This window comes from Cryptomeria japonica, chromosome 1 (assembly GCF_030272615.1).
Source record: "Cryptomeria japonica chromosome 1, Sugi_1.0, whole genome shotgun sequence".
NCBI lineage: Eukaryota > Viridiplantae > Streptophyta > Pinopsida > Cupressales > Cupressaceae > Cryptomeria > Cryptomeria japonica.
This window is the reverse complement of record NC_081405.1, coordinates 421,374,140-421,385,575: the sequence shown is the minus strand read 5'-3', so window position 1 is coordinate 421,385,575 and position 11,436 is coordinate 421,374,140.

Here is an 11,436-nt window from a genome sequence, read left to right as displayed (position 1 = left end):
TTGTGAACCTAACAATTTTTTACCACATTAGAGTCCTCACACAGAGCCAATCGAATCCCCAAGCCTGATCGGAGACCAGAGACTGCTCAACCCTTGAAATTTGCACTTTCCTTGCTGCCCGCGCTGCCTAGATTGCTTCCTATCCTTAGCAAAGGGTAGGACAGGGGTGTGGTGCCCTTGTCCCTGCCCTATTTTGGGGCAGGGCCCTTCCAAACTATGCATTGAACATTTCACATTGAGTGGAAAAACTCCCCCAATGTCAGCCTATGACGAAAATCAGTCCTATTAACCCTAATTGACAAGTATAAAAGTTGCATTCACTTTCCCATTTGCATAAGTTTTTCATAAGTGAAGTACATGAGATCATGCATTCAAGCAATCAATCCTTTAAGAGAATTCAAGCATTCAAGCATCCCTTTCAAGCATTGGGCATCTCAAGTCTCCTTTCAAGGCTAGGTGTTGCATTCAAGTCAAGGATTCAACCATTGAAGAGGAGATCCATTTGAACATTCAACTTCATACGATCATTTCTTTCAACATTTCTATCGCAACCTCCCTTGAGGTGATTTACATTTTAGTCTTTCGTTTATATTTACTTGCAAGTACTTTCTTTCATCATTTGGTTAATTCCAAAACTGGGGTTTGACCTAAAGGCAAAACCCCCAACCCCAACCCCTTTTCCTCTCTTTTCTATGTGTAGGTTTTAGTTGCGCAATTGTACTTTCAGATTTGGGCTCCATTTGCAGAGGCAGAAAAACCCTTTTCATTTCGCGGATTTTTCTTAGGACAGTGTACACTTTCACCATGATCCGGGCAACTTTTCCTCAAATTCGCAGGGCGGATTCATCTCAACATGTTATTGCCAGATCTAGGTGCACAACTTCATCCCATGCTTCGGTCTCGAGATTTAATGAGTTCTTTGTCACTTTTTCACTTAGTTTTAATACACAATTCAATCAATTTCCATTTCCTTTCCATTCCAAGAAGAGGGGTTTGTTTATCATTCTCATATCATTTCATTCAAAATTCAATCTTCTTCCCTGGAGGTTGAATCTAGTGTATTCTCCCCCCCCCTCTTCCAATGTAATGCGTGAAAAGTGTTTAAAGGGAAATCCATAGTGAAACTCTCATCTCTCCTTGGAGGGAAAGGGTATCTTTCCTCTAGATCTCTCATTCACCATTTTTCACCAACATTACACCTAGTTTCACCAAAAGATTCCATACCACTATCCTATTGAAACATGAATTTGCCCCATTGGACTACTACATCCCCAATACACACAATTATTGCATTTGAGATGTGCCCTTTGTATTGGGTTTGAAAGAATATCAAATTAATGTTTTAAGAAGCATAACTAAAATTATTTTAAGGATAATTCTTGTTGTTTATATAACTTATCATTCGAAATCAAAGGAAGTTCATAACTACTTTCCTTAAAGAGGTTAATTCTTATCCACTTGGTCTGGTTCTAATCACCATAAGGTTGTACAAGTTGATCTAAATTCTACAAGATTCATTATGTAGGAAAATCCAATCTTGTAATAATATTCACTAGTATTCTATGTAAATAGACATTGACTAAATACATCTATTTGGTCTTAAAGAGTTTTGTATTAGCTTCAAAATCTACTTTTTTCCTCTTATGAGTTAACACACTTTTACACACACATGCGCACATATACATATTATGATCTATCATATCATAGATTTTTAATAATAAAAATCTCCCAATAAAAGAATGTAGGATATGTTAATAATCATTTGATCTAAAAAGGGTAATACAACCATTTTAACCTTCAACTATTTATAATACTATCAATATACTAATCGTCAAAATGAACATCTAAAATCAATTATAAAAAATACTGTAAAATCTATCACTTTGTATAACATCATAACGACAAACTGATTAGTTTTCATTAAATTTTGTGTGTGTAAGCAAAACAATTTAGATCTAATATAATTACCAATTTGAACTTAACCATGGATTATTGAAGATTCTTTCCTATATGCATGATAGAATGGTAAAATTGCAAAAATTATCACATACATGCATGCCCTTTAACCATCAAAACCATTTTCCATTAATAACCTTCTTTCCCTATTCAATTTGTCTCCCCCTTATTGTTTATTTATGCCATCATAAAACTCTATTTTTCGTGGAACCCCCTCCTTATCTCTCCTTGCCATCCCCTTTAAACTATGCCTCTTGATGTATGATAAAATTATACTATTTGATTTGGATAAGAAAAGTCAAATATTTACTATTTCAATTTTTGAATGGTTATTGAATGAGATAGGATATTGTTTTCATTTGAAATTATCTATTTTTATATGGGATCAAATTGAATTTATCTTCACCATTATTTTTCTATAGGGGCAATTCTATCCATAAATACTCCTACATACCTCCTTCCTCTACCCTTCAATTTGTATCAGAATCATTTTCTATAACCACATACCATAATGTTCCACCTTGCTATTCGCAAGCTTCGCCTATTTATCCTCATGTTACACCTACATCACAATCCAATTCAAACTCATCCACTGAAACCACTATAAACAATCTAGGTCAAATTGTTTCATCCTTATAACCCAATCCAAATTCAATTTTTCTGCATGTGATGTAGCTAGCCCACTCTTTGATGACATTGTTCATGTTATTACTCCTCAATACATGGGTGTTCCACATTTGGATTTATACAATGGAAAAGGTGACCCGGAAACTCATGTGAAAACATTTCAAACATTGTGTAGTGACTTATCTTTTGATAATAGACATAGAAAAATTATTCACTCATACCTTTAGAGATAAGACTTTGAAATGGTGTTGTTCCTTTCCTCCTTGATCAAATAATTATTTTCAACAATTGGTTAATGCATTTGTGCAACATTTTCAAAACAATATCGGTCCTCATATTAATTTAAATAATTTGAAGCATTGTGTAATGCCCCACCAGGAAACACCAAAGGGATAAAGCTAAAACACACACATGGAGTGCAAATATTTTTTTTTTAAAATAAGACACAACCTAATGATACAATGAGTTATCTAAAGCTCAAATAACACAGCGGAAGACTAAACAATACCTAAGGAGTTTCCCAATGTGATTACTTAATTTAACATCTAACTCTACTCACGATATTTCATCCAATTAAGGAGGTTAACTTAATTTCATGTTATTACTTTAAACCAGGATGTAATTTGTTCAGTAAATTAAAATTATAGATAATAGGACGCGTTCATCCATTATTGTTGAAGATGAGGCTAATCATGAGTTAAAACATAGATAACATATGAATTCATTCATTAAGGTTAAAATATAGATAACTTGACGAGTTCATCCATTATAGTTAAAATATAGCTAATATGATGAAGTTCATTTATTAAGGTTAAAATGTAGATAACATAATGAAGTTCATCCATTACAGTTAAAATTTAGATAACATGACGAGTTCATCCATTAAGGTTAATAATATAGATACCATGGTGAGTTCATCCAATAATTTTTAACCATTCATTATGTTCAATTTCACCTTAAACACATGTCATGCATCTAGTTCTAAAACGTACTTTAATTCCATCATAAACTAATGAGATCTTTCCATGCATACTTAATTTCATTAACAATAACTGAATACTTTCTGCTAATCAAAACTACACTCTTTCATGATCCACATTACTGCATTTAAAAGACGACTGCATACATGCATTTACGATAAATTTCATCTTATCCACTTTATACATTCTATCAAAATGTCATCCATACATGCTAAAACTAAGCAGGAAACATAAGAACATAAGCATCACATAACACCAAATTGATATCGGAGTTCACCCCTAAGGGCTACATCTTCGAGTCTGCTCAACTGCAAGACCCTTCTGATCATTAAATAAGTTAAGAATACATAAGATTCGCATCATTTACAATCCTGCCATCAAGGTGAACATAGCCAATATACAAATGACCACATCGATCAAATAAATACATAAATGATCCCTGAATAGGAAAGAATCCAACTGAACATAATAGAAGCAAATACAAAGGTCCACTGGAGCATCCGCAAACTAAGTCATTGTAATCTAAGGTTTACCATGATATCAGGTTCTCACAAGGGCATAGGCAAATGGACGACTCCACCACAGAGCTCCGATCAATGGCAGCACAACAACATAACAGGCAAACATATTCAAATGAACTCCTAAAACCCAGGAATACCCAAGGTCGAGAAAACAGAGTTCAATAGGGTAGGATTACTCACTTGGTCAAACTAGACTTCACACAAGGCGCTCTGACTGACGGTACTCTAACTAGAGACCTAACCAGCTATGGTCAACCACAAATCATCATACGACACCTGCATAAAGGATATGACCAATTACAACACTACCACAAATCAACAGTCAGACTCGAGATCGAGGACAAAAACATGTAAAGGCAATCTTTTCCCATATTGATTTAAACATGAAAGTCGTTCCAGATTTTTGAATGATCTAAGTTTTCAAAATATAATAACAGAAAAATCACCATTAAAAGGTGAATACAATCCCAAAATTGCAATAGTCCATTTGTCTATTTCTCAATACAGAGGAAAAATATAAACTAAACCATTTACTTTACTAATTGAGAATATCATTTAAGTCACCAATTTTCCAAAATGATACATTATTAAATTTCCAATATTTCCAATAGCATATCATTTAAATTTTTAAAATATCCAACGATAAAATATTTCTTTCTTTTTTTTCTTTTTTTTTTTTTTCTTTTTTTTAATTCCTCAAATACTATAGTATTTCATTTCTAAAATTCCCAGATGACCTATTATCATTCAAATCCAATAATAATATATTCCTGAATAATATATTATTTAAAATTTACCAAATAATACATATATTTTATTTCAAGAATTTTTTTTTCAATTAACATAATATTTAATCTTTTTCCAAAAAGATACTTCCTTATTAAAATAGAAAACAAAATTAAATATTAATTGACATATATTTATTAATCCATGATTAATAAAATATAATCAATTTAATAATTAATAATACCCAAACTTCAAATTAAATACTATTTAATATATATATATATATATATATTCATTAATAAAATATATATTAATAATAATTAATAACTGATTGAAAACTATATAAAGCAAACTTTTAATAAAATATATTAAAAGCTTCTTAGATAACCACACCATAAAATACGATGCATATATTTTATTTTATTTTATTTTATTTTATTTTTAAATTAAAAAATAATAATAAAGAATTGAACGAGGCCCAACCCTGTGGGTCCCACCTCCCATCCACGGGAGTGGGATTGTCCAATCCGCAGTCCTTGCAGCCACAGGTGGACGCAGGTCCCTACGGCCACAATGTGGACGCAGGCTTCTGCAACCACACTGTGGTCGCAAGTCCTTGAGGCCACTTTGTGGACACAGGCTAGGTCCCCTGCGGCCACACTATGGTCGCAGGAAAAACTGCAAACCTATGGAAAGGAGGGGAAGGGAGGCGGCACGAGTTGAGCCTCGGCTCCTCCGCCCGCCAAACCATAACACCCAAATAAATTTCGATAGTGATATTTTATAATACATTTAATAATGGCATAACAAAAATAAAGGAAAAACCTAGTTTGAAATAATATTCACAGTCTCAAACAAAGACTTCAAACAGTTCTCCAGAATGTCCAAGAACAACAAATATTGTAAATTTTTCCAGCATGATCATGGTTTTCCAAATACACAATCTTTGTTGAATAACTTTCAAATAGGCAAATTTTCTCAACCAGAAAACCATATTTGGCAACTAAGATGAATTTACAACCATTTATATACTCCATTTAACCAATCTTGACCAAAAAACAACCAATATTCCCAAAACTAAAACTTAAATTTAAGAACATTCATGGCTATTTTAAGCAAGAATCATCAAGAACAACCATTCCCCAATATTTGATTTTTATTTTTTTTAAAAGACAAACCCAATAACACAAGAAATCAAAGAGATGCACCCGAAACCTACCTCATTTCGCATTCCTGGCAAGATCTAATGAAGAGCCCAACCTGTAACTCAAGAAAACCTTCCTTCCCAAAAATGCTCAAATCTCCTCCAAAAATCCTTCTCCCAAAAATATTTTCAAAAATCCTCTCCAAAAATAATCCCCAAAAATATTTTCAATCCTAGGATAAATGGAAGAATATTTGACCTAATCTCGTATTTTTGAATTTAAACATCTTTTAAATAAAATGAAAAAAAATCATTCTTTTCAACTATTCAAATATTCTAAACTTGTTTTTCTAATTAAAAATCAAAATGCTTCTCTCCCTCATTTAATTTTAATTTTCTCAATATTAGCAAAGCTAACATTTATATTTCAAAATATTAATGAGAGTAAAATATTTTTAATTAAAATAAAATCCCAAAATCAATCTTTCACACTATATCAAATATATATATATATATATATATATATATATTAAACTGTGCTTTTCTAATTAAAATTGATTTTCTTAAATAATTAAAATTAACCTTTCTATTCCAAAAAGCAAAAAAGATTAAATTATTTTTATTTCGAATAAATTTAAACTTTCCTTTCAAAATGCATAAACTGAATAAATTCATTATTTAAAATTAACCATTAAATTCAACTTGCTACAACATAAATAGAGCGATTTTTTTACTTAATGATTAACCGCATAAAAGAAACCTATTTAATTTAGTTCCTCAATTACAAATACGTAAATGAACACATTAAATCAAATTAAATACTTAAGATTAAATACTCAATTTTACCACACGCAAAGCATGCAACCCAAGAAAATCAACCAAATACACGACCCACAAACCCAAATGAAAAGGGAAACTGACGGACCACAGACGATGTTCACTTGAGCATGACTAGGGTAAAATGAGGGTTTTACGACCACCTAATCCAAACTCTAAAGACGAAAGAGGTATACTCAAACCAGTGAATCTAGGAGAAGACGAACCTCACACCTAGGCGATACTGTACCTGCAATCTCCTGCAACCAAGAGTCACACAAGCATACATATATATTTATTTAATGAAGGTGTTAGCTCGAGATTAATAACAAGAATCAGGAGAACAATTAAACTTACATAAAAATTGATGTGAAAGCACATTAACAGTGTCACAACCCTCCTTTATCACTTTTGGATTTAAAATACAATTCTATTATATTTTGGTTAAACTACTTAAAATGATTGAATAAATGTTATAAAAGAATAAAATGAACACACACACACACTTGGAGAATATAATTCAAAAGGCATTATTTTTATTTATTTATTTTCCACTCCCAATTATGGCACATGTTGTAGGAAGAATAAGAAGCTTCTAGAGGATTCTCTACCACCTTGCATGTAACTCCCCCACTAAGTTTAATCAATTTGCATGAATCCAGTATTGGAAAAGAATCTCTTTTTTCTTAATTAAATTTTCTAGATAGTGGAATTGAGGGATTTTTCTTATAAATGATATGCAAGTTTTCAAAAATGGGAGTTGGTTATTCCTTGAAGAAATTCTTTCTCAAGTAATTGTTTTGGTAGTCATATTTCATTTTGGAGAATAGCTAAGGTTGCTTTGGAGAAATTTTTCCAAGCTTGAAGGATCAAGGGAGGCTAATTGAAGGATTCATAAGGGATTCTACATCAAGTTGCAAGTATCCAAGTTCTTTTAATTTAGTTTATTTTATTTTACTTGAGTCATGCATCTTATTCTTGTTGTGAATTAGATTAGATCAATTTTGGTTCAATTCATTGCTGAAAATTAGATTAAATCAATCTTGTTTCAACTCCTTGTTGTAAATTGGATTAATTTAATAAATCTTGTTTTAAATATATGTTGTGAATTAGTTTTGATGAATAAAATCTCGTTTTCAACTCCTTGCTGCAAATTGGATTAATTTAATAAATCTTGTTTTAGATACATGTTGTGAATTAGTTTTGATGAATAAAATCTCATTTTCAACTCCTTGCTGTAAATTGGATTAATTTAATAAATCTTGTTTTAGATACATGTTGTGAATTAGTTTTGATGACTAAAATCTTGTTTTCAACTCCTTGTTGTAAATTAGATTAATTTAATAAAATCTTGTTTTAGATACATGTTGTGAATTAGTTTTGATAAATAAAATCTCGTTTTCAACTCCTTACTGTGAATTGGATTAATTTAATAAAATCTTGTTTTCAACTCCTTGCTGTGATTTAGATTAATTTAATAAAATCTTGTTTGAGATGCACGTTGTGAATTAAATTCTAGGAATAAAATCTTGTTCATTTTTTTTTGCTGTGAATGAATCAAATTCTCCTGTATGAATAATTTAACTTCTCTGTGAACAGAAGACCTCTGATAACAAAATATAAATCTCAGTGTATCCATTATTCTCTGAGAAAGCGAAATATAAGTCTATCTCTCTGAATTTTAGATTGAAAAATAGAATATAAATCCCCCTGTGTGAGCTTTGTATTCTCAGTATAATCATTTATCTTTCAATTATCTGTACATTGTTGGGAACGAATTAATCTCCCTGGGTTGTTTTATCTCTGTGATTAAATTCATATTCACATAAAATGTTTTTTTTGTTATATTTATATCTCTCTTATATTGTAAATAGACTGGAAATAAAACAGAAATATTTAACCACATATGTGTGTGTGTGTGTGTATCAACGAAAATGAACATATTAAGCATTGCAAGCAATTTTAAATTTTGAAATCACGTCATTTATGAGTGTCGGGCAGCGTGTAGACTAGTGGAGGTGGTTTAGTAACCGTCGAGGAAGTGGTACCCTCCACTTCCCCTGTGGTCACTGTCACGGTGGTGACCGCAGGGTAGTGGAGGAGACCACGAGGTCCCCTCACCACTGCGGGCCTACTTCCGCAGTACCCACAGTGCTGATGGGACCCGTGGGTCCCACTCCCACTCCCTCCATTTCATCCTCTCTTTTTTTAAATGCCATTTCAATTAAATCCGTGGCAATTTGTATAATGTTAATATTTTATTTATATAAATTTTGGTTTAATAAAAAAAATTTAAACTTAGGTAAATTTTTAGATTTATAATTAGTTTTAGAAAATTTATAAATTGTAAATTAAATTATACCTTCTTAAATCCACTTAGCAATTTATCCACGTCAATATGATTTGAAGCTAAATTCTATTTTTGGGACTAGTGACTTTATAGGCAATATTCTTGCATGTAACTTACACTACCTTCGCCTCATGCAAATTCCTTACATTGATTACATTTATTGGCGTTTCCATCTCCATGCAAGTTACACGTTTAAATATTATTATGCAAGTTTCCTAATTGTTATTATTATGCAAAGTTATATTTCAAGTTTTGAATAATAAATAATGTTAGTTATGGTTTTTAATCCATGTAATTCATCAAGTAGTTATTTCAATTAATTGAGCTTTGCAATGTCTAATTATACGCGTTTAATTCATAATTACTTTCCAAGCATGATGTTTATCATAAGTTAGAAAATTAAATAAAGGAAGTTGGAAAACTAAAACCTAGTAGCGTTCGGTATATACAATGCCTCTGGGTCACGCTTACGGGTAATGCCGTCATGTTGAACTACTCCACCTAACACCTAATAAAGCTACATCAACGATGTTTGTGGCATCGTCCCTATAAATCGTCAAAGAGTAATAAGGGACACTTGGAAGTTAAAATCCAAGGGGCGGGTAATCTCCCTTGGATCGATAATTTAATAAGATAATTCTAAAACAATCTTTCATTCGCTGAGTTAAACTATAGTAAACCCCTATAGGGATGATGAGTGAAATCCTTTTATAAAATTGATTTAATCTGGAAGAATTGTTGTCGATTGACAATTGGTCAAGGGCGACACTTATGATAAGAATTAGGATCTAGTTGTTTTAGGCCACAAGCAATAGGCCATCTTGAGCCTTTGCTTAAGCGCTACCATCGTGGGTGGCAACCGCAGAGAAACTATCTGGGACATTGACCCTAGAAAGGGTTGCGTACCCACTAATCAGTTTACATCAAACCATAGAGTAGAAAATATAACTACATACTTTACGCCTTGATCCTATGCTGAAGCGGGTATGTAGGCAGTCTTGGGACAGAGTTGTCCCTCGTAGTCAGGCGTTCGTGGGTGGGGTCTAGGCTTGGTATAGAAGGATTGAATAGAATCCTAAATTGAAAGATAATTAAAATGGAAAAAAAAAAAATTCAATGCATACTTGGAAGGAATCCCGTATGGATTCGCTTGACTTCCCAAGGCTTTAAGCCAAATTCCGAGGTGGAATTCAAGCTCGTATTATGTCATTTAATTACTCTTAAGGACGGCGACCTCGATGCACTTCTATTAGAAGAGTGTAGTACTTAGTGAGTGGCTCAGGACCCGAATGGTCCCGATGAGTCTAAGTCTCTGGCCAGAGCACCTCCTATCCCGATTGGATAGATGCCTACCCCATATGGGTAGATGCCTATCCCGTATTGGATAGATGAGATCTTATGTCTCGTATGGACAAATGCCTAACCCGTATGGTTAGATGCTCATCTCGGATGGATGAATGCCTAATCCAAATGGATGGATGCCCAGAGTATGCGATTGAGTCAAACATAATGATTAAATTAAACAAAAAAAAAAATGGTCAATTTTATCGAGTTAATTATGGTGGGTTATTACATGTGGTATCAGAGCAAAGGTTCAAATCTAGGCCTTGTGCTCACTTCAATTTATACAACTGAGGGAATGTTTTGCAATGGTAGAAATTAAATTTTAAATCCTAAATCAAGAACTAACTACATAATTTAACTTTCAGGTAAAACCCTAGAATGGCTAGAGGAAGAGGAAGAGGAAGAGGAAGAGGAAGAGGAAGGGGAAGGGGTAATGGAAGACGTACTAGGAGTCAAAGGGAAGAAAACCATGAGGAAAACCATGAAGAAAACGATGAGGAAGACCATGAAGAGGATCGACACAACCCAGGAAATAACGAAGATGGGGTTGAAGCTATAATCAACCTTCTAACCGAACAAAGAGATAAAATCAACTTCTTGGAACAATCAATGCAGGACCTTAGGGAAAGGCAGAATGACTTTGAAAATAGAAGTGGTACCGAAAATAGAAACCCTCGTAGCAATAAAGGGAATATGATGGGTAATAGAAAAGAAAATAACATATTGGAACTCTCCAAGGACTTAAAGAAAAGCACCCCTCCTAAGTTCGATAGGAGGCAAATTGGTGAAGGAGCTGAGAATTGGTTAAATGAAATGGAAAAGTATTTTGAACTAAGAGATTTTAGTGAAACAACCAAGGCTTTATGGGGTTCCTACCAACTCATAGGGGAGGCAGCTAGTTGGTGGACCAACACCAAGGAGAAGAGGAGGCCTAATCTATATGGTTGAAATTGATGAAGGGAAGGAGGAAAA